General features: G+C 38.9%; 1 long non-coding RNA gene across 1 annotated transcript; it reads left to right on the top strand.

Moving 5' to 3' along the window:
• The first annotated feature begins 6 nt into the window (after positions 1 to 6).
• LOC138175538 (uncharacterized) lies at positions 7 to 6,047 on the top strand. Its single transcript, XR_011172029.1, has 2 exons — positions 7 to 40; positions 77 to 6,047. It is a non-coding gene; the product is annotated as an uncharacterized lncRNA (long non-coding RNA).
• The last annotated feature ends 18,614 nt before the right edge of the window (positions 6,048 to 24,661 follow it).

Raw genomic sequence — 24,661 nt, 5'->3', positions numbered from 1 at the left:
CTTAGCTGCTTTCTGCCATCTGCTGCTGCTTCTCTGCTTAGCTGCTTCTGCCGTCTGCTATTGCTTCTCTGCTTAGCTGCTTCTGCCATCTGCTGCTGCTTCTCTGCTTAGCTGCTTTCTGCCATCTGCCGCTGCTTCTCTGCTTAGCTGCTGCTTCTCTGCTTAGCTGCCACCACCATCTGCTGCTGCTTCTCTGCTTAGCTGCCGCTGCCATCCACTGTTGCTTTGCTGCTTAGCTTCTGCCATCATCTGCTGCTGCTTCTCTGCTTAGCTGCTGCTGCCGTCTACTATTGCTTTTCTGCTTAGCTGCTATCTGTCATCTGCTGGTGTTTCTCTGCTTAGCTGTCACTCTCATCGCTATTACTTCTTCATTAAGCTACTATTGCCATCCACTCTTACATCTCTACTAAGATGCTCTTACCATCTTCTGGAGCTATCATCTACTACTGTTTCTCTTTAGTTGCTGCTACCATCTATTATTACTTCTCTGCTTAGCTGCTGCCACCATCTGCTGCCGCTTCTCTGCCAAACTGCTGCTGCCATCTTCTTAAACTATCAGCTCCTTCTACTTAGCTGCTGCTACCATCTATTGCTCATTCTCTGCCAAAGTGCTATAGCCATGGGCTGTAGTATCATCCTCTGCTGCTCCTCTACTAAGGGGCTACTGCCGTCTACTGGAGCTGTTATCTGCTCCGCCAAGCTGCTACTACTACCCGCTAAAGCTGTCATCCACTGCTGCTGCTACTCTTCTGAGCTGTTCCTGACAGTTGCTTCTCTCCTGCTGTCATCTGCTAGAGCTATCATCTGCAGCTGCTTGCAATCTTTTTACTTGCTGCTATCATTTTCTATCTGTCTCTGTGACTTTTTCTTTCCTCGGAGAGAGTATTAACAGCTTTTTGTGAACTGCTCCACAACAACATGCCTGGGAGCTAATCAACACATTTTCCTCACTTTTAATAGCCACCATATACCACATTTGGCTAATACTCAGACAACTGTCAATACCTTGTTCTTCTTTAATTTTTTCCTCCTCCACCCAAACCCTCCCAGGGAAAGGCCTTCAGCCCTCACAACTAGTTGGATTATCTTAAGTGAATTCCTTTCACCTCCCATCATGTCTCTGACATCGAGCTGCTGGCCCATTCAAATTACTGAAAATATCCACACTGGTGGGGTTGGGGTGGAACTAGAAACTTTTTTTTCTATTCCTTCCAGTACAAATGTCACTGACTCCTTATACTTGGCATGCTTTACCAACTTCCTTTCACTTCCCACATCCTTCTCTTCCTCTTTCTCTTAGTCACGTTTGCTTCTCTTTCAGCTCAAAGCCCCCTTTTCCTCCTGTAATTAATGTGCTCAAGTCACCTTCTTTCTTCTTGAGTTGTTCTCCAGCTGTAACAGTCTTTCCTTTCCTTTAGCTTAAGTACCTTATTAAAAAGTAGTATCAGTCTGCTTCTCTCTTTAGTATCAGCTTAATCCATCATTCCAGCATTTGCCCCTAATCTACATCATGTTTCACCCAATAGATTATGCTCCCAAGAACTCTGAAAAGTACTATCCAGTTACCGAGGCATCCACAATTTCTCAAGAATCCACAGTGCTTGCCACATAGCCACTGCCTTTGTCCCTGCTGCCTCCTTTTACCCCCCTCTCACCACCATAATGTGGAAACCCCTTCTTTCTTGTAGCTCTTATTTCCCTAGAAGCCCCTACAACCACTGCGTGTGTGTATGTGTGTGAATGTGAACATGTGCCCTCTAAGACTTTTCTCTTGGGAGGGGCTCCCTTGGAACTACTCAGATTCCTTCAGCATAAATTCTTTCTGTGCATGCCTGCTACATTTACTTTTAATTTTTCATGTCTCCTCTCTCAATTCTGGCTAATCAACAGTCACTTCTTCTGTAATTTTGCCTGTTGCTAGGAGGACTATCTGCCATTCCTTTACAACATGATGCTTTTCTTCTGTTGTGGGCAGATAACCAAGCTTGTTGGTTTTATTTAATAACAGTGCATACAGCTCCAAATTACTGTCTAAAGGATACAGAATGTGACTTTATTGGTAAGAGCTTTGTATCAGCTACTTCAGGGAATCAAAGACCTTTTTCTAGGGTCACAGAGGTGCTCCCAATCATGGAGGTTGGTGCAAATCTGACCTCCAGTTCATTGGTATGTTACTCTGCAAGAACACTGACGAAAACCAGGGGTAGATTAGCTATGAGAATATAACAAGGTAGTGAATGCAAAGCACTTTGAAAACACTAAAGCAGTATATAAATGTTAGTTACTATTTCAGTGGACCTGTGATGTCATTGATGGGGGTACTTCCTCTGACTCTGAGGGTCACAACTCATTCTTGCCTTCTCATGCATCTTTTGTCCTCATCCTCCCATTCATCCTCCACGGGCTAAAATAGAGAAAGGAAACATAAAAATTCACAATGATTATTCTTTAATATTGCTTTATTTTTAGTAAAACACTTTCCTCACAACATCCCTGTGAAGTATATATTAGATGTCTCATCATCTTTCTTTAACAAATGAAGAAAATGAAACTCAGAGAGGTTGAGTTACTTGTCTGTTGTCACACTGCTAGTATACGGAAGAGCTAGGATTCACTGTTCTTTTCACAACATATAGTGTCTAGCGGCAGGAAAAAAATGTAATTAATATAACAGGAAAAGAATGAGCATTGAGTTATTCAAAGCCCTGCTGTAAAAGAGAAGAAAATAGAGTAGTTGTTCACTTCTGCTGCTTCTTTCCTCTATTCATCTCCCCCCTCCCAAATTGTCTCATGGTCATTTTTTCAATATCTTGGTCTTGACAGAAATGTATTTAGCAAAAAAATATTAGAGCATTTAAATAGGTGCTTAATGAGAATTGCAAGAGCGAATTTTATTTGAGCAAATGATCTAAATTACAAATGTTACAATCCCATTCTGTGTACAAGTAATTTTATGCTTTTGAATTTAAATAGAAGTTCACTTGATTTACTGGATATTTTATTCTACACAAAACCCCTGAAATATAAGAACCCAGAATCTTGATGTTTACTAGTAACATTATCCTTGGATCTACAACCCTAGATGCCATGATTAAAAAGATCACTAGCTTGACCCTATCATTTACCCTGCTTTATAATTCCTTCTAATTCTTCACCCTTAGCACCATAGTAAATTCTAGCTAGGTATACCCTAACTAAAATTTCTAATAACTTTTCTGGGTAATGAGGACATTGCTTTGTAAACTGCGGAATGTGATTGAGATGTTAACTATTATTGTTGTAGTAAAACACAATTTTAGGGTAGACAGTGTTATAGGAGGAAATTAGTTCCAGAGGAAAAGTGATATAAGCATGTTTCATGATTTTATGGCAGACTTTGAAATTCAAAATTGATCCATATTGAGGTTGGTTCCCATACCCTACCTCTCTCATAAGTGCTAGTCATTCCTACTAGTGATACCCAGCAGATGTCTGGCTGAAAACTATATGAAATAGTTTCTCCCCTACTCTCACTTCTGGGGAATGGGTAGAACTGATAACTACATAAATACAATTGCCTGGAACACCATATTTCCAGCTTGGTAATCAAAGGATTGCCTAGTGGCCCAGAGATTTATTACTTTTGCTAATAATATGTATTTTAAGCCTTCTAACATTGCAGAGAAAAGAAGGCCGCGTGGAATTGGAACCCATACTCCAAACCAGATATTCCTAAACTTTTTGTGTCATAAACCCCTTTGGGAGCAGGTAAGGTGTTATCAACCCTTTCTCAAAATAATGTTTTTCAACATATAAAGTAAAATGTCTAGGAATACAAAGGAAATTCATTGAAATCATTGTTAAACTATTAAAAATAAAAACCATGTTCATGAACCCAGTGTTAAGAACCTCTGCCCTAAACTAAAACCCTCATGAGCTAATTTCATTATTTCCCAGCTTTTGAATAAGGGGGTCTTTGGGAAGAAGAAGGGACATGAAATCCTCAGAATAACTGAACATTAAGTGAAGGTCATGTCATCTAGAAAAGTAAGCCAGAGAAATGAAAAGGCTCTAACTACCATAGGTCTTTTCCCCTAGAAAGCATCCTCCTTCTGCTATTACTCCTGCATTCTCCATCATTCTTCTCTCTTTATCTCCTCTATTTACTCACTGGATCACTCTACAGAGAGATTTTTAAATCATCGCTACAGTAGAAAAACTCAGACTTCCACATCTGATCTCATAGTAGTTTTGTTTTGTCCTGAGCTGGGGGAAACTACAATTCCCAGCATATTTAGTGACTTAGCCCCTATGCCAAGACAGTCAGTTCAGCCTTTGCCTGAATGATTCAGATTGATTTGCTCAAGCCTAGCATATGGGCTTTATCCCAATCCTAACAGGTAGACAATGCTCCTTTATTTTCTTTAGGGGGTAAATAGTGATGTACATTTCCAGGAAAATGGTCTTTGTCTTTAATAAAATAAAAGAATAATTTGTTCAAATGATTTCTTCATAGCTACAAAGTGATTTACTCATAAATAAAAATGGAGGCTGAGAAAGGAGAGTATGCTACAATAAATGGGAACCTGTCGGCAACTGTTTGTATTTCCTATTCTACTTAGGTGTAAAAGGCAATGCCCTCATACTTGGCCAGAGCATGAGAGCTAAAGGGCTCTTTCAGCCTGGAGACAGTAATCATCATTTTCATCAACCAACGTTTATTGAATACCTTCTCTGTGTAGGGTGCTAGACAAGGGGCTAGAGAGTGACTGAGCCCTTCTAGATGAGAAGCTCCCTTTCTTGAAGAATCTGCCTCTAAAGAACAGAAAACTACAATGTGAGGTAGTGGAATGACAGCTGTACTTGGAGTCAGGAGATCTGGGGTCATGTCCTAGTTCCAACAGTCACTAACAGTGTGGCCATGGGCAAATCCCTCAGCCTCCTTGGGTTTCAATCTCCTCATCTGTGAAATGAGGATGGTAACATTTCTACTACCTACCTCACAGGGTTGTTGTGGGGGAAGTGCTTTGGAAATGTTTAAAGCTCTTATAGAAATGTGTCATTAGCATCAAGAGGCAGCATAATGCAATGTAAGGAGCACTGGATTTGAAGTTCAAAGTCCTGAGTTCTGCTCTGTCCTTCCTCTGCCATTTAAGACCTGTCTGGCTTTGGACCAGAGGCTTAACCTCTCTAGACCTCAGCTCCATCATCTGTAGAATGAAGGGGTGGGCTAGAGATGATCACTAAGGACCCTCCCAGCTGCAGATCTAGGAATATACCATAGATTTCTTGGTGAAGGCTATTCACATTTGTATACCCCTTACCATTGTCCTGGCTCTAAATGGAAAGAAGCAGTGTAAAATCTTGGAAAGAGCTCCAGACATTGGTTATAACTCTCCCTCTGCTCCTTACTGTCTGTCTAATGCTCAGCAGGTCATATAACCTCTCTGAGCCTCAGTTTCCTCATCTGTCAGTTGGGAATAAAAATACCTACCTCACAGGGTTGTTGTGAGGGAAGCGCTTTGTAAACTGTGAAGCTGTAGAAACATAAGCCATTGTTATGAACTATTTCTATTGTATTTGAGTTTTATTATTCTATCACCTACAGTATTGTAGGAACTTTACTGTTTTATCTTTATCATTTTTATTATGCTTTTAGTAAACCTAGTTTACCGTTAGGATTCTTTTTATTGTGCCAACCTGGTTTTTAGTAGTTTAAGACTGCTTTTTAGTGTTTTAAATATTGCCATTTGGCTCTTAACACGTTAAAATTGCCTTCTTATGTCTTCCTTCCACTGTCCTGAAGACTTATGGTCTTAGTTTTACTGTCCTAAAATTACTATTCGTATCTTAAAAATTTCCTACAGCGAGTGACTTTGGGTTGTTTTAGGCTGTTTTCATTATTAGATTGCTTTTGCTTTTAGTCTAGACTTTAATCTGTGACTTAGATCTTGAAATTCTTGTGTTGTTTTCCCTATCTGGCTGTTTTGAGTGATCTGCTAAGATGTTATCCTCTCATTCCATCTTAATGCCTTCAGTGTTTTCAAATAAAGAATCATTTCTCAAAACTTATGTATGGATTTTTTTTGGTTAATTTATCAGTAATAGACAGGAGAAAAAAATGGATCAGAAGTTGAAGGCTATGGGAGGGAGAAATCTATTTAAGTCTATAAGGGAAATTATAATGGCACAGCTTGGGGACAGGGAGGATGATAATTACAGCTTTCATTTATACAGTGTTTTAAGGTTTATGGAATCCTTTACAACTCTCAGAAATATTTGGAGGTGATAAAAAATAGGAAGAGGGGCAGCTAGGTGGCACAGTGAATAGAGCACCAGCCCTGGAGTCAGGAGGACCTCAGTTCAAATCCGGCCTCGGACACTTAACACAAAAACTAGCCGTGTGACTTTGGGCAAGTCACTTAATTCCAATTACCCTCCCAAGAGGAAAAAAAAGAATAGGAAGGGGATTAATACAGTAATTTGGTAGGATAATTTATTAATATTTGAATAAAGAGTAATTCATTGGAGACAGTATGTTACTGAAGCAGAGGGCCTGGCAATGGTGTCTTGGCCTTGGGTCTCTTCCCCTGCCCAGTGATTTTGATGTATGGGGTGTTATTGGTGTTTGGTACCACTCTGTGGTATGCTTCATGTAGCTGCCAAACCCCTCCACACAGTATGTATCTATACAGGGAGTAAATTAAACTTAAAGCTAAAATGTCATCTCCACTTCAGTATAATTCATCTGAATTCTATCAGCTGAATTTGCTCCAAGTTCTCATACATGGAGAAGGACATCACATTGACAGAGTCACTGGACATCTGACAGTAAGAAAATAATTGATCTATCAAACCAGACCCCACACAACCCAAAGGCAGCACTTCCTTTTGCTCTATTTTATTTGTTTGTTTTGTTTTTTGTTTGTTTTTCGGAGGGGGCAGAGTAATTGGGGTTAAGTGACTTGCCCAAGGTCACGGCTAGTAAGTGTTAAGTGTCTGAGGCTAGACACTAGAACTCAGGCTCTCCTAACTCCAGGGCCAGTGCTCCATTCACTGTACCACCCAGCTGCCCCTTCCTTTTGCTCTATTGATTCCTTACACTGCATATATCAGCAACTATTATTTTACCCATGCTGAACAACAGTGAAGAATAAAACTCCTCTTAGTAAGATGATTTAGTAGAAGGTCTTTAGGAATTACTGTGGTATACTTTTTGTTGCAAGAAAGAACTGGAAACAAAGTAGATGCCCCCTGGTAAATGGCTAAACAAATTATGGTAAATGAATATAACAGAATATTACTGTGCAGTAAGAAATTAAAACTATGATGAATACAGAAAATTATGGGAAGAATTAGATGAACTGATGCAAAGTGAAATGATCAGTACCAAGAACATAATATAGACAATGATTAAAATCACAATACTATCAAGACAATTGAAACTCAATGATATGAAATTATAATGCCCAAGTGTGGCCCAAAAGAGAAGATATGAAAAGACACCTTCCCCCACAAACTCTCCCCCCCCATTTCTTTGGAAAGGTATGCGCTAAGGGAACACAACACTGTATATGTCAGACTTTTTCCATATATTGGTTAATTTTGCTGAACTTTTTCCTCTCTTTTTAAAATTCTTTGTTATAAGGTATGACTCTCTGGGTGAGTGAGAGGAGAGGGATGCATTGGGAAGTATGTAAAAACAAAAGGTATTGACAAAAAAATTATTCTTAAAAAGAATTGCTGGCTGGGCATGATGGTGCATACCTCTAATGTGGACTCCTGGGGAGGTTGAGCACTTGAGCTTAGAGGCTCTGAACTGCAGTAGAGCTGAGAGTAACTGGGTATGCATACCAAGTCTATCACTAGGATGGATTATGGGAAATAACCACCAAATTGTCTAAGGAGGGTGAACTAAAGCAAGGCAAAAACAGAGCAGGTCAAAGCTCAACATAGGGAACAATATAGGGACTAGACCCATGAGTAGTCATCATACTTCCAGCCTGAACAAAATAAGGAGACTAAGGCTCAAAAAAAAGAAAAGATTAATCACCAATAAATCACCAATCTAGTGATAAACCTGTAAGAATTTAGCTAGCCTGAACCTCAAATCATTGACATGGAGTCAATCACCAAGCCACACTTGAACCCTCTTCAGCTTACAAGGACTTACCAGTGCTTACACCCCATTAGTATAGCATTCAGAAACTTAAGGTTAATTCTACACCATGATGGAGTGTCAGAGTGGGACTTTAATGGAATATTCATTTCTTAAAATAATTTACTTTACCAACATCAAAAAATGTGACTATTGGAAAATAAAATGCTTTAATTCTTAGGAAACAAAGGTTGGAAATCCTATTCTTTGACATGTCTTTGCCTGGGATATGGTTAGTAGTATTTTTTTCAATCATTTGGATGAAAGTATATACATTGGGGGACAGAGCCAAAATGGCAGAGTAAAAGCAGGAACTTGTATGAGCTCCTGCTCCAACCACATCCAATACCTGTAAAAAAAAATGAGTCTAGACAAATTTTAGAGCTACAGAACCCACAAAGTGACAGAGAAACAAATCTGCTGAAGGTAGCCTGGCAGGCCAACAGGAAGGGTCTATTGCACTGGGCTGGGGGCTGAGCACAGTCCCATGTGAGCCAGCCCAGACTTGCGGCCCAGATGGGTCAGAGCAGACTTTGGGAGAGTGAATCACTGGCAGCGGTGGTGGTTTCCAGAATTCTCAACCCATAAACACCAGGGAGAAAGTAAAAAGGAACTCTGTCAGAAATGGGAGAGAGAAGAGCATGGGTTGGCCCCTGCCCCTGGGGTGGTGGAGGTGATAGTGGCTGCAGCTGCTGCAGATTGTAGGGGGACCAAGTGACCAATCAGAGGGTAATTGCTCTTGCTTTGACCTGCTTGGACCCGCATCGCAGTCTTGGGTGGTAGTCCTGGGGTAAGGAGTGCTAGCGTACCAGAGCTTGTGGGGGCTGTAGTGAGGGCACCCTCCTCATAGCTCAGACAACAGCTCTGACAACAGATGCACAAAACCCCATAAATTAAAGACATAGCTCTCTCCACTCTGGAAGCAGAGTTTTACCATGGCAAAGAGCTCAAAGTCAAGTAATTGATTGACAAGATGAGGAAACAGAGGAAGTGCAGTCAGACCATAGAATCTTTTTTAGGGGACAAAGAGGATCAAAACATAGAACCAGAAGAAAACAAAGTCAAAACTCCTGAATCAAAAGCCCCCAAGAAAAAATATGAACTGGTTACAGGCCATGGAGGAGCTCAAGAAGGATTTTCAAAATCAAGTAAGAGAAGTGGAGGAAAAATTGGGAAAAAGAATGAGAACAATGCAAGAAAATCATGAAAGGCAAGTCAAGAGCCTGCCAAAGGAAAACCAAAAAAAACTGAAGAAAATAACACCTTAAAAAATAGACTAACTCAAATGACAAAAGAGGTCTAAAAAGCCAATGAGGAGAAGAATGCCTTAAAAAGCCAAATTGGCCAGATGGAAAGGGAATTTCAAAAACTCACTGAAGAGATTAATTCCTTCAAAATTAGATTGGAGCAAATGGATGCTAATTATTTTATGAGAAGTCAAGATACTATAAAACAGAGCCAAACAAATGAAAAAATAGAAGGCAATGTGAAATATCTCATTGGAAAAACCATTGACCTGGAAAACAGATCCAGGAGAGATCATTTAAAAATTATTGGACTATCTGAAAGCCATGATCAAAAAAGAGCCTAGAAGATGGCAGCACAGAAGCAGGAAAACTCCATGCGCTCCCCCCATAACCACCTCAAATACCTATAAAATATGATTCCAAACAAATTTTAGAGCTACAGAATCCACAAAGTAACAGAGAGAAACAAATCTACTGCTGAAGGTAGCCTGGCAAAAGGACAGCAAGGGTTCATCATGGCGGACTGGGAGCAGAGCCCAGACCCTTGTGAGCCCATGGTTTTAGCCTCAAGGTGGCCCTGACCAGCCCCCTCTAGAGGGACTTTGGGAGAGTGGATCAGTGGCAGCTGTGGTGGTTTCCAGAATTATCAACCCATAAATGCCAAAGGCAAAGTAGAAGGTCTGTGTGGACTTTGGGAACAGGGGGTCTGAGAGTGCGGTCCCCAAAGGGAGAAGTGGCTAAGGCATGGTGGCAGTTGCTGTGTGGCTGCTTCAGAGCTCCTGGCCTGCAGATCATAGGGGGACCAAGCAACCATTCTGAGGGTAGTTGCTCTTGCTTTAACCTGCTTGGATCTGGATCACTGTATTGGGTGGATATCCTGGGGTGTGTGACCAGGTGCCAGAACCTGTGGAGGCTTCAGAGAGGGCACTCAACTAATAGCTCTGGCAGCTGCAAAAACTCCAGTGATTTGGGACAAAGCTATACTCTCTGGAAGCAGAGTTCTACTGTGGCAAAAATTCAAAAGTCAAGTAATTGAGTGGCAACATGAGCAAAGAAAGGAAGCAAAGCAAGCACAGCAATCCGACTTTAGATTCCTTTTATGGGGACAAAAAGGATCAAAGCATGGCATGGGAGGAAGACAATGAAATCAGAAGTCCTGTGCCAAAAGCTTCCAAGAAAAATATGAATTGGTTACAGGCCATAAAGGAGCTTAAGAAGGATTTTGTAAAACAAGTAAGAGAAGTGGAGGAAAAATTGGGAAGAGAAATAAGAATGATACAAGAAAATCAGGAAAAGGGAGTCAACAACCTGACTGAAAAAAATAACAACTTTAAAAATAAACTAACTCAAATGGCAAAAGAGGCTTAAAAAGCCAATGAAGATAAGAATGCCTTAAAAAGCCAAATTTGCCAGATGGAAAAGAATCTCAAAAGCTCACTGAAGAGAATCATTCCTTCAGAATTAGATTGGAGCACGTGACTTTGTTTAGATTGGAAGCTAGTGACTTTATGAGAAATTGAGATACTATTAAACAGATCCAACAAATGAAAAAATAGAAGGCAATGTGAAATATCACATTGGAAAAACCACTGACTTGGAAAATAGGTCCAGAAAAGATAATTTAAAAATTATTGGACTACCTGAAAGCCATGATCAAAAAAAGAACTTAGAAATCATCCTCCAAGGAATTCTCAAGGAAAACTGCCCTGATGTTTTAGAACCAGAGGGCAAAATAGAGGTTGAAAGAATCCACCGATCACCTCCTGAAAAAGATCCCAAAAAGAAAACTCCTAGGAATATTATAGCCAGGTTCCAAAATTCCCAGATCAAGGAGAAAATATTACAAGCAGCCAAGAAGAAGCAATTTGAATATTGTGGGAACACAATCAGGACAACACAGGATGTGGCAGCTTCTACATTGAGGGATCGAAGGGCTTAGAATATGACATTCCGGAGACCAAAGGAGCTGGGATTAAAACCAAGAATCACCTACCCAGAAAAACTGAGTATCATGTTTCAGGGGAAAATATGGTTATTCAAGGAAATAGAGAACTTTCAAGCATTCTTGAAGAAAAAAACAGAGTGGAATAGAAAATTTGACATTCAGATAGAAGAAGCAAGAGAAGCATGAGAAGATAAACAGGGAAAAGAAATCATAAGGAACTTATCAGAATTGAACTATTTACATTCCTACATGGAAATATGATAATTATAACTTATGAAACTTTTCTCAGTATCAGAATAGTTGAAGGGAATATAAATGTATGTGTATATATATATATATATATATATACATACATATATATGTCTACATAGGAGGGTATATGGGCATATGAATACATATGTGAGTGTGTGTATATATGTGTACAGGTATACATAGACAGAGGGCACAGGATCAATTGAATAGGAAGGGATCATACTTAAAAGGTGAAATTGAGAGATAAGAGATGAAATAATGATGGAAGATGGGAAGAGACAGAATGGGGTAAATTATCTTATAGAAGAGGCAAGGGAAAATTGTTACAATGGAGGGGAAGAACAGGAAGGCAAATGGGAATGGGTCAGCCTTACTCTCATTGAATTTGGATTAGGGAGGGAATGACATACACACTAAAGAGGGTATCTCACCCTACAGGAGAGTAGGGGGGAAGGGGATTAGAGGGCGGATGATGGAGGGGAGAGCAATTTTGGGGGGAGGGTAGTTAGAAGCACACACTTTTGAAAAGGGATAAGGTCAAAGTTAAGTGCGGGGTGGGATAGGATGGAGGGAAATATAGTCAGTCTTTCATAATATATCCACTATGGAAATGTTTTGCATAGCTACAAATGTACAAACTATATTGAATTGCTTATCTTCCCAGTAAGGATGGGTCACAAGGGAGGAAGGGAAAGAAGCTGGAATTGAAAGTTATATATATATTTTACATGCAACTGGGAAATAAGATATACAGGTACTGGGTTATGGAGATCCATCTTGCCCTACCAGAAAGTTGGAGGGGGAATGGAGGGAGGAAATAGGAGAGAGCAGAGTGGGGGAGGGGGTATACAGTGGGATCACTGTTTTGGTTTCGTGGGTAGGGGAAAGATGGGGAGAAAATTTATAACTTAAAATCTTGTGGAAATAAATGATGTAAACTAAAAATAAACATAAAATTTAATTTAAAATAAAATAAAGAGCCTAGACATCATCTTTCAAGAAATTATCAGGGAAAATTGCCCTGATGTTCTAGAACCAGAGGGAAAAATAGAAATGGAAAGAATTCACCAATCCCCTCTTGAAAAAGATCCCAGAAAGAAAACTCCTAGGAATATTATAGCTAAATTCCAGAGTTCCCAGGTCAAGGAGAAAATACTGCAAGCATTCAGGAAGAAACAATTTGAGTATTGTGGAAACACAATCAGGATAACACAAGAACTAGCAGCTTCTACATTAATGGATAGAAGGGCTTAGAATATGATATTCCAGAAGTCAAAGAAGCTAGGACTAAAACCAACAATCACCTATCCAGCAAAACTGAGTATAATGCTACAGGGAAAAATATGGTCATTCAATGAAATAGAGGACTTTCAAGCATTCTTGATGAAAAAACCTGAGGTGAACAGAAAATTTGACTTTCAAATACAAGAAGTAAGAAAAGCATGAGAAGGAAACAGGAAAAAGAAATCATAAGGAACTTATTAAAGTTGAACTATTTACATTCCTACATGGAAAAATGATAATTATAACTCATGAAACTTTTCTCAGTATAAGGATCGTTGAAGGAAATATATATATATATATGTATACACACATATACATGTATGCATAGGAGGGTGTGTGTATATATGTGTGTGTACATATATACATAGACAGAGGGCACAAGATGAGTTGAATATGAAAAGATGATATCTAAAAAATAAAATAAAGAGATGAGAACGGGATATAATGAAAGAAGGAGAAAAGGAGAGATAGAATAGGATAAATTATCTCATATAAAAGAGTCAAGAGAAAACTGTTACAATGGAGGGGAAGAGCAGGAAAGTGAAAGGGAATGAGTCAACTTTGCTCTCATTGAATTTGTCTTAAGGAGGGAATAACATACACAGTCAATTGGGTATCTTACCCTACAGGAAAGTAGGGGGGAAGGGGGCAAGATGAGGGATGATAGAAGAGAGGGCAGATTGGGGGAAAGGGTAGTTCGAAGCACACACTTTTGAAAAGGGATAGGGTCAAAGGAGAAAATAGAATAAATGGGGGGCGGGATAGGACAAAGGGAAATATAGTTAAACTTTCACAATATAACTGCTATGGAAATGTTTTGCATAACTACACATGTACAACCTATATTAAATTGCTTGTCTTCCCAGTGGAGGTGGGTGAGGAGGGAAGAGAAAGAATCTGGAACTCAACGTTTTAAAAACAAATGTTAAAAAATTTTGTTTTTTTTTTACATGCAACCAGGAAGTAAGATATATAGGCAACGGGATATAGAAATCTATCTTGCCCTACAATAAAGTTGGGGGGGGGGATGGGGAGGATATAAGAGAGAACAGATTTGGGGAAGGGGTATTCAGTAGGCTTGCTATGTTGGGGTGGGGGATAGGGAGAGATGGGGAGAAAATTTGTAACTCAAAATCTTGTGGAAATGAATGTTGAAAACTAAAAAAATTAATTAAAAAAAGAAAGCATATACATCATCTGCAGATGATACAACACGGAGAGACAGCAAATGCATCCTGAATCAGGATCTAAAAAATTTTGAAAGGCAGGAATGGCGTGCTAAAGCTAATAAGGTGAGAAACTTTGGAATAATTAATGATAAGTTTTGTACTTGGGGTAATATAAATATAAATTCAACAATATAAATACATATGGGAAAAAATAAAAAGTTCCAGACCATAGTTTCTTCAGCTATAAAACAAGTGAAATTCGACTAGATGATCTCCAGGGTCCCTTCCAGCTCTACATCCCCTGACCAAATGACCCTGCCACAATCCTTGTCATACCACCTGCCAGGACACTTTGCTTACCTTCTTCAATGACTTCATCATTACTTTCACAGCCTTCCTCTCCAATCTAACCCCTGCTATTGTCCTTGGTGACTTCAGCATACACACTGATACCCTTTTCCAATCATTTCATCCCCATGATGCCTACATTTCAGCCATCATCTTCACCTTCCTCCCTTTACAACTTTAAACTGCACCTCCATATCCCTTGGGTCTGATGGGTGAGACCTTGCCCTATCTTGCCTGGAATCAGGTCTCCAGGTCACTTCTGTCCCATCTCTGCTCTATGTTGCTTCTCAGTTTCCCTTTATGTATGATGGTCTTCCCCATTAGAATGTTTGCTCTTTGTCCATGGAAACTGTCTTGATTGCATGTATCTGCATTCCTAGAATTTAGCACCATTGTTGTTACATAGTCAGAACTTAATAAATGGTCTATATCCTTCTATCTATACATCTTTCTTTCTATATATTTTCTAATACCCTACCAGTTTGTCTTCAATTCCATTTCCATTCTATATCAGCCATCATGCATGGCTACCATCATACAAAACTCTGCCTCTTTCAGATTTCAAACTGAAATTCTCTTTACTGATCAAAATGTCCAGTCCTCCTTTATCTACTCCTTTATGCTACAGTCAACCATTTCAACAATGCACTCTTCTTTACCCTTCAGATCTGTAGTCTTTCTGTCTTTACTCTGTTCATGCCCTGAAAATGCCAAACTCTGGGTCCTTCTGATCATGCAGTTAGCTCTTATTGCTGAGGTGTGAAACTATGTTGACTGCATCAATGTTATTCATGCTTTCTAAGTCAAAATGGCCCTTACCAAAGTGGATCTCAGTAATGTCTGGTGACCTTCTCTTCACCTATCATTGGCTTCTCACACAATCCACAACAGCAATTCTTACTTTCTCTTTTCTTCACATCTCCATATACACCTTCAATATAAGATTTCACCTTCTACTTTACAGAAAGATTATGGTGAACCTGCAGGAATTCTTTCATCTCAAAACTTCTTCATGTCTTCATATCCTCTATTCCTTTGATTATTAGGGGATGAGATGGTTCTTTTCTTTGCAAGGGCGATTTATTTGCATTTTTGGTCCAGTTCCCTCCTTTTTCTTCTATGACCTTGCTTCATTAATCACTCTCTCTCTCTCTCTCTCTCTCTCTCTCTCTCTCTCTCTCTCTCTCTTACTATACCCACAAAGTGTTACACTTCTACTGTTCTTGAACATTAAAAAAAAATTCCTCTATCTGATCACAGTCTGCTGTTATTCTATTTCCCTCTGCCTTTTAAATCTTAACCCTGTTTTTTATCCTCACTATGACCTCCAGTCTCTCTGTGTCTCAGTTCTTTCTCAGGCCACCAACCCCTGCTCTGTGTGTACTCTTCACTTCCCCATCTTGACTTCTTAGTGAACCAGTTTAACTCTATATTGTCTTCTTCTCTCAAGCCCTTTGCCCCCTTATTATGCTGCTGATTTTGCCCTGTAAAGCTTAGGGCACCATCCACCATCCACTGCCTTGCTTCTACTCATGGGCTACTGAACAATGTTGGAAAAAATCACAAAACTGTGCTGACAAATTTATGTTACATAATTTCAATTTATTACTCACTGAGGTGAGGCAATTATTTTATATCTCTCTAATCAATTCACTATCCCATTCACTAGAATGCCTTTTGTAAACCTTTTCATCCCTCTCAATGCTCCCATGTCTCCTCTTACCTCCATGCCTTTAGCTAAGAGCCTTGCCTTATATTCCACTGAAAAATTGAGGCCACTCATCCCCAAACTCCCTCATATAACCTTTGTCTCCTCATCTTACATTAACTCACATTCCTTTATCACTCTCTCTTCCTTCACCTCAATCTCACATGAAGATGTTGCCCTTCTTCTTGCCAGCGCAAATCCTTCTACGGGCACAAATTATCCCTTTGAATGCTATCTTTTCCAACAGATTGCTCTATCCATCATTCTCACTCTATCTCTAATCTTTCATTTCACCCTATTTACTGGCTGCTTCCTTACTAGCTAGAAATATGCTCATCTCCCCCTTTCTCAAAAACCCAAATTTGATCCATTAATTTCTACTAGCTATTTCTTTCATCCCTTTCATGGCTAACTCCATGGCTGTTAACAATCAGTGTCTTCACTTCCTTTCTTCTCACTTTCTTTCTAACTGTTTGTGGTCTGGCTTCCCAACTCATCATTCAGCTAAAACAAATTTTTCTCTAAAGCTATCCCTGATAGTGCTAAATCTAATAGTCTTCCTCTGCAGCCTTTGACACTCTTGATATCATTCTTTTAGATACTCTCTTCTTTCTGGGTTCTCTACCTCCTACTTGTCTGACTGCTCCTTCACAAGCTTATTTTCTGGATCTTCATAACATCTGTGTTATTCCTGATAACATAGGTGTCACCCAGGCCTCTTTTCTTGTCCCTGTTCTCTTAGCCTTCTATACTGTTTCACTTGGTGACCTCATCTTACCATGGATTCAACTATGATCTTTATGTAGATGATTCTCAGATTTATTTATCCAGCCCTAACCCCCCCTACTGACTTCCAGTCTCACATTTTCAACTCAAACTAGATCTCCCACAGATATCTTAAACTAGATATGTCCAAAACTGAATTAGTTTCATTTCCCCAAAATTATCTTCTCTTCTTAACTTCCCTATTACCATTGAGGGTGGCACAAGTCTCCTATTCACTTCCATTCACAACCTAGACGTTATCCTGCTCTCCTCACTGTCACCCTTCCTATATCCAATCTGTTGCCAAGCCCTATGAATCCTGCTTTCATAACATCTATCATATATACCCTGATTTCTCCTCTAATACTGCTATCACCCTGATCCAGGTCCTCACTGCCTCATGCCTGAATTATTTCACAGCCTTCTGTTTGATCTTCCTGTCTCTAGTTTCCACCCACTTCATCCATCCTCCACTTAATTATCAAATTGATCTTTCTAAAGTGTAGGTCTGACCATAACACCCATCTATTCAATAAATTCCAGGGGCTTCCTATTACCTCCAGGCTCAAATATAAAATCCTCTGTTTTTTAAAGTCATTCATAACCTAGCCCCATCCTATTTTTCTGATCTTTTTATATCTACTCCTTTCCACTGACTCTGTGTTGCACTGTTCTGCCATAAGATATTCTACCTCCAACCCTATGTACTTTCACTGTCTGTCCCCCAAACCTGGAATTCTCTCCCTCCTCATCTCCAACTTCTGGCATCCTTGATTTCTCAGGTTCCAGCTAAAATCCCACTTCCTATAAGAAGTCTTTCTCAATCTCCCTTAATACTAGTGCCTTCCCCCATTTGATTATCTCTAATTTATCATATACATGTATACATATATATGTGTGTATATATATATATATATGTTCTTTGGACATAGTGGTTTTCATGCTATCTCTCCCATTAGATTTCAAGTTCCTTGAGGGAAAGGATTATTTTTTCTTTACATTTGTATCTGCAGCACTTAGCACAAAGTCTGACACATAGTAGGTATTTAATAAATGTTTGCTGACTTAGCTCCTCTCCCATATCTCCCAAGGTAGCCCATTCCAATTTTCTCAATCTTCATTCTCCATGATTTTTCTTCAATGTTTGTTACTGCTAACCATACCTTCTACTTCACAATACTAATCATAGCACTCTTCTGCTCAAAGTACTAAAGACTTCCTCACTTCCTATTTAGTAAAGTCAAAACTTTCACCTGATTTTCAAGGTCTATCATAATCTGGTTCTGACTATTGCCTAAGCCTTGTCCCACACCATTACTTATGTTCTAGACAAACCTATTGCCTGCATATGTTCTAAATTTTCTTGCCTTTGCCTGTGTAATTCACAACTGGAACAATCTTCCCCCTCCTTTGTCCCATCTGCTGAAATTCTACCAATCCAAGTCAAATGTCACCTCTTTCAATGAGGCCTTCCCTGATCCTCCTCCCCCAGAAATTAGCTTTCCTTTTTTGGTCCTTGTAGAGACTACCTCTTTTACCTATATTCTGTACTATGGTTATTTTGTGTTTGTGGCTTGTCAACCCTACTGCATGTTTGAAATTATTTAATTGGAGACCTTAAAGTTTAACAAAAACATAAACATGTTACTAGAAAAATATACAGAGTAAAATGAGCATATTTACAGAAATCATGCTGAGTGAAAAATAAGATCAACTGCTTATGAAAGCAATATAATTTGGTTTCTAATGGTTTAATCAACAATGCACTGCTCCAATAAGTGAGCAGAGCTACAGTTTCTTTTACACAAGAATTCAGTACAAAATGGTGCTAATTAAATAATCCCAGGGCATATTTCATTCCTGGAGTAGCTGCACCTAGCTTTAAAAACCATAAAGTAACATTGACAGCCTTCAAAAGGAGGCCTTATTACCATCTAACACCATTAGATGATTCTAAGTAACTACTGGGTGATTTCAAAACTGCTTAAAAAACAGAACAGCCAGTAGATGATATTACAATAGTGCTTTTTCTCCTGTAAGTATAATGCTTTATTCAGCTAATATTCATCCCCCAACCAATTCTTCTGAGATAACTTCAGAAGGCAAATGGATTGTTTTGATCGGTGGCATTTTACTAATGCACACTGAAAAATAATTTAAGACCTGACAAAAGCAACCCTTCAGCTATTTACAGACCTCAGTTGTGTTCCCTCTAATTCTCTTCTTCAGGCTTCTTCTTCAGGAATAAGGACAGACAATGTGATTCAATGGAAAGAGCTTTGAATTGGGAGTCAGAGGATCTGAGTTACAATTCCAGTGGTTCTATTTGCTGTGTGAGTTTAGATGATACTTCATCTCTCTAGTTCTCATCTGTAAAATAAGAGGGATTGAATGAGATGGCCTTTGATGTAACCCCTAGTCCTAGATCTATGACCCTATGCCTTTTTTCTGAGATTACTTCCCACTTAAACTATATACACCTTGTGTGTTGTCTCCCCCATGTAGAAGAACAGCCCTGAGGAGAGGAACTGTCTTATTTTTCTATCTGTATCCTCAGCCCTTAGCAAAGTGCTTTTTATTGCCTCATAGGAAGCATTTAATAAATGTTTTATTCATTTGTAGTTAAGATGTTCTTCTAGGAGAGGAAAACTGTGGCAGGTGAAAAATGAAATGACTGAGGAAACAAAGGTTTGATCTTCCAACCATAATCATTTATAAGCAATGCATGTCAAATGCCTAAAAAATTGGGACCAAGCCCTCTCCTCAGCTCAGGGCTGAACCCAAATACAAGTGGAGACAGATTTTTTATAAATTAAAAACAATTAATCAAATAAGACCAATTAATTAAATGGAAGCAATACAATATTAGGTGATCCGATTTCTAATTGGATGAAAGATTTGGGACTTTGCAAGTCGGGAGGGGGAGAACAAGCAGGTATAATTCCCTGAATTCAGAAAAAGGGGTGTCCCATGCCCCCCCTCCCAGTGTCTGTGAAAGAAACATGGAAACAATCATTGATTTGTCAGTATGGTGCCAGTTTGTAGATAAGAGATATATGGATTGCTTGAGATGTACACCTGTGAACAAAACTCCTTGCATCACTCTTTGGATCTGAGCTTCTGGTCAACATAACCTAGGTTCTTAGTTAATGGTCTCCAAATAGCAGGTTGGGGTGGTCCAGCTTCCCACTCACACAGAGCTTGGTTCAAACAATGCAGCAAGGCCTTCCCACAATTGAACAAAGTTTTTCCACAAGACAGAAATTGGACTAGACTCATAATTGAACAGAAAGAGAGTTAGCTCCAGAACTGAGTCACAAGATGGAGGCAGTGTGGTTCACTCAGTTCCCAGAATTAATCCCTTACTATCCTAATCCTCTCAATCCCTCAAGAACCCAAACAATCACCCCACAGGAAACACAAGCTCCTTCTTGAGCAAGACTCCTCAAGTTTTTTCTGTTTTGGGTCCTTTTGGAAGTCTGGTGAAGCCTACGACCCTTTCTTGGAATAAAGGTTTTAAATGCATAAAATAAAGAAACCTATTGAAATAGTTATCAAATGTTCACAGACTTCAGATTAAGAACTCCTAACGTGGAAAGACTTACATGAACTAATGCAAAGTGAAGTGAGCAGAACTAGAACTTTGTACACAGTAACTGCAATATTGTATGATGAAGACCTATGAATGACTTACCTATTCTCATTAATACAATGATCCAAGACAATACCAAAAAACTAATGATGAAGCATATTATCAGCCCCCAGAGAAAGAACTCCTATTGTCTGAATACAGACTGAAGCATGCTATTTTTTGCTTTCTTTCATTCTTTTGTTATTCGAATATTCTTGTACAAAATGACTAATATTGATATGTTTTACATGATTGCACATGTATAACCTATATCTGATAGCTTATTGTCTCAGGGAAGGGGAAGGGGAGGAAAGAGGGATAGGATCTGGAACTCAAAACTTAAAAAAAAAAAGTTTTAAAAATTGTTTTAATGTGTAATTGGGGAAAAAACAGAATATATTATATAGAGACTAATGCCAAATTTAAAAGTCTAAATCCTTGAGGAAATTAAAATATACATCCTTAAAGTCTAGATATAGAAGAGACCTGTAATCTAAATCTAATCATCTAATCTAAAAAAAGATCATAACATTTTATAGACGAGAAAACAGAAATTCAGAGAAGGTACCACTGGTGACCTTGGATAAGTCACTTAACCCATGACCACACACTGTCTGAGCAAGGTTTTAACATAGGACTCCTGAAGCCAAGTCCACTGTTTATCCACTATGTCACTCCATTTCTTTCTTATTATGTTGTAATCTCCATAATTGCAAGCACGATGTCTTACCTAAATTTTGTGCTTCCTTCAGTAGGCCCTTAAAATGATTTTTTTATTTAATTGATATAAACTCCTGATTTTGGCATTCCTACTCCCCAATCTGGCTACAATTCATCTTTCCAGCCTTAGGTCATACTCTCTCTACTCTATGTAGAGTTGTTCTCTACTCCAGTCATACTAACTTAGAGATTCCATTTCCCATTCTTCCTCTGACCTCTCCCAGCTCTACATCTGTGCTCCCACTGCCTCCCTTACCCAGAATAAGCCTCCCTGTTGAAGTCTATACTGTAATAGAATGAACTCAAGAACTAGAGTCAGAGGAAGTGGGTTTGAATCCCAGTTCTGTGAGCTACTTCCTCTCTGTGAACCACAATTTGTTCATTTGTACACTCAGTAGCTTAGAGTAGGTAGGTGTGCACTAATGTTCTTTCCAGCTCTAAAGTCACTATGTTCTTAGACTTTTTCTTGCTTTAAGGCCCAGTTCAGAAGTTATCTTCTCCATAAAACTTTTCAGAAGCTATCTTCTTCATGAAACTATTCTTATTCTTTCCTGTCCCCCAAATGAAAATAATCTCTTCTTCTTCAAATTTCCCATAGCATTTTGCCTAGATTTCTGCTTTCTCTGTGTCATAATTGTTTGTCTACATATCTTTTCTTTCATTTTCTTTTTTCTATTTTTTAAATTAAATTTTCTTTTCTATTCTGCTTTTTTTCCTTCCCACCATGCCAACCCAAATGAAGAAAGCAAGAAAAACAAAACCCATTATAAACATGTGCAGTTAAGTAAAAATACTCGTGTTCACATTTTTTCCAACCCCCTTGGACTATAAACTTTGAGAGTAAATGCTGTCATACTATCTTGTATATTTAACATCCACAATGGTTCCTTGCACATAGGAAGTATTTAGCAAATATTTGTTGAAATTAAATGAATGTCTTCTTTCTCACTTCTTTGGATCTGTCCCACTGAGAGGACTCCCATATTTCCTATGATATCTCCCTGTCCTCCATTAAAGTCCTACTCCAGTGTCTCATAGTGGTATGGAGGTGACATTGGGTTCTCTGTATGAGCTTTAGTTAAATTCTACCAAGCAAGAAAGGTTTTTTTAGTATAGGTAGAGTGAAAGACTACCTGTTTCTGGTTTGAGAACCAACCTAAGTTAGGAGCTCAGGAGAGCAGTAGATAATTAATACCTTGGCCACAGCAGCTTTCCAAATCTACTTACTTAGTTGCAGAGATGTTTAGATTTGGATTGGAAAGGTGATGTCTGATTTTTTAGTGTATTTTTAGACACCTTTAGAGTATCTTTTGAAAGGTAGTCTCTAAACTTTTTTTGATCATGCACTTCTATCACTATTATTTTTTCCTGATGGATATGCTGTCATGGTTGTGGGTGCCTGAATTGGGTTAGGTTAGAAACACCCCAATTGAGCAACCATTGGCACTGAAAAAATAAAGTTAGGAGCTTGCTCTGGGGTTGGGCTGTATTGAATGAAGAATAAGTGTGTGAGACGGTTATATGCATCAAAGTAGAGTTAAGTGAAGAGAATCAGGGAATCACTTTATACCATCACGACAGACAACAGGATAGCTTTAAAAATTTTGTTTAATTATATGTGTGTGTGTATAAAAGCAAGTGGTACACGATTCACAGTTCCAAGTAGAGGGAAAGGGAAACGAACAAGCATTTATTAAGTAATTATTATGTTCCAGGCATTGTGCTAAGTGGTTTAATTAAATATCATTTCATTTGTTCAATCCTCTTTTTCTATTGTTCTGTATATGGAAATGTCCCTTTTTTATTTACCACTTAATTTTAATTAAATGTTACTAACTGATTTTCAGTTTTTCAAGTTGATATGGTTGTGCTGGAGATAAATCTCATGATTGGCTTTCATAGAGTGGCCTTTGATGCATTAACACTGGTTGATCACATGAAACATGAATACATTGCTGAGGCAGTGAGGTAGTACAAGAGATAGAGGAATGGACTTGGAGTTTGGGGGACCTGAATTAAAATTAGATAGTTACTAGCTGTGTGGCCCTGGGCATATCATTTGAGCTCTGTCTGCCTCCATTTTCTCAGCTGTCAAATGGGAATAATAAATGTGCCTACTCGCAGGGTGGTTGTGAGGATCAAATAAGATAGCCTACACACACAGAGCTTTTAAAACCTTAAAATGCCAAATAAATGCTACCATTTGTTAAGTACTGTCGACCTGGAAGTTTGGTTAAAAGAGGCAAATATGCTAGGTGACACATAAATTCATATTGTTTATTCTCTTAAAGCTAGCAGAATACATGTACATGGAGCCAAAACAAATTCTGTCTGATAAAAAAAAAAGTCTTATATACATTTTGGAGCAATCCCAACTCAGGATGTCTGTGTCCCTCAGATTTGTGATCTCCATTTATGTTTAACTGTAGCATGAGAAAGGAATTTTCTTTTTCTTTTTTTAAAGCAATTGGGGTTAAGTAACTTGCCCAAGGTTACATGGCCAGTTTTTTTTGTGTGGGTGTTGTGTCTGAGGCCAGAACCTATCCAGGATCCTCCCAACTCCCAATAGGCGGTGCTCTTACTGCGCCACCTAGTGCCCAAGAAAGGAATTTTCTTAATTGAATAGGCTGTAAATACAGTAAGATAAGAAAGCTGACAGAGTACCAATTGAAATTACAACCCAGAGTATCTGTGTTTCCTTTACCATTAACATGACATAACATAGTATACCTCCACAAAATATTAAGATAAGAAAAGTCCCATTATTCAAGATCCTGTCTTGGGTTAAGGTGTCTCACCCTTACCTTACATAAACAGAGGAATGCTCCTAACTTCATCTGGCCTTGTAGTTGTTGACACAGAAACAGCATTAACAAAGAAAAGAATGTCTTTTAGGCCGAGATGCTTTCTTTTGGTTGATTAGTTCAGGCTTTGGCCCTTACTGGGTTTCAGATGATCTTAAAAGATTATCAGTATCTACTATGAACAAGGCACAATGATACAAAGACAGAAACAAAGGAGATCTGGCTCTCAAGGAGCTTTCATTTTATTGGGAGCAAAAACAGCATGTGAACAAGTCAACATGCATATGCCATACCCTGTGCTAAGCCTAGGTACACAGTGAGGTGGATGTAAAATATACACTAGTAATTGCAAAGTAGTTTTGAAAGGTACTAACAAATGGGGAGGATCAGACATTTGATCTCAGCCTTGAAGATAACTTTTCTACTGATATACTTGGAACCTTCCAAGGTTCTACTCAGAGAATGAGCTTCCTCATTCTGATGAGGTATGGGCTCTGGAAGCCCCCTCCAACTCTCCTTGAGTCCTTGAGGTACAGGCTCTGGGAACCTCCCTAGGACTCTTTATTGAATCATCACATTTGATGAGGCATATCTGTTGCTAGACTTCCCAACCTTGAACTGGCCTAGCCCACCATTGTTTGTGGTCTCCAG

Source organism: Petaurus breviceps, unplaced genomic scaffold, assembly GCF_028583685.1.
Source record: "Petaurus breviceps papuanus isolate PSGF00001 unplaced genomic scaffold, PetGlider_PUasm1.0 138, whole genome shotgun sequence".
NCBI lineage: Eukaryota > Metazoa > Chordata > Mammalia > Diprotodontia > Petauridae > Petaurus > Petaurus breviceps.
This window is presented reverse-complemented; position numbering and strand designations above follow the sequence as displayed.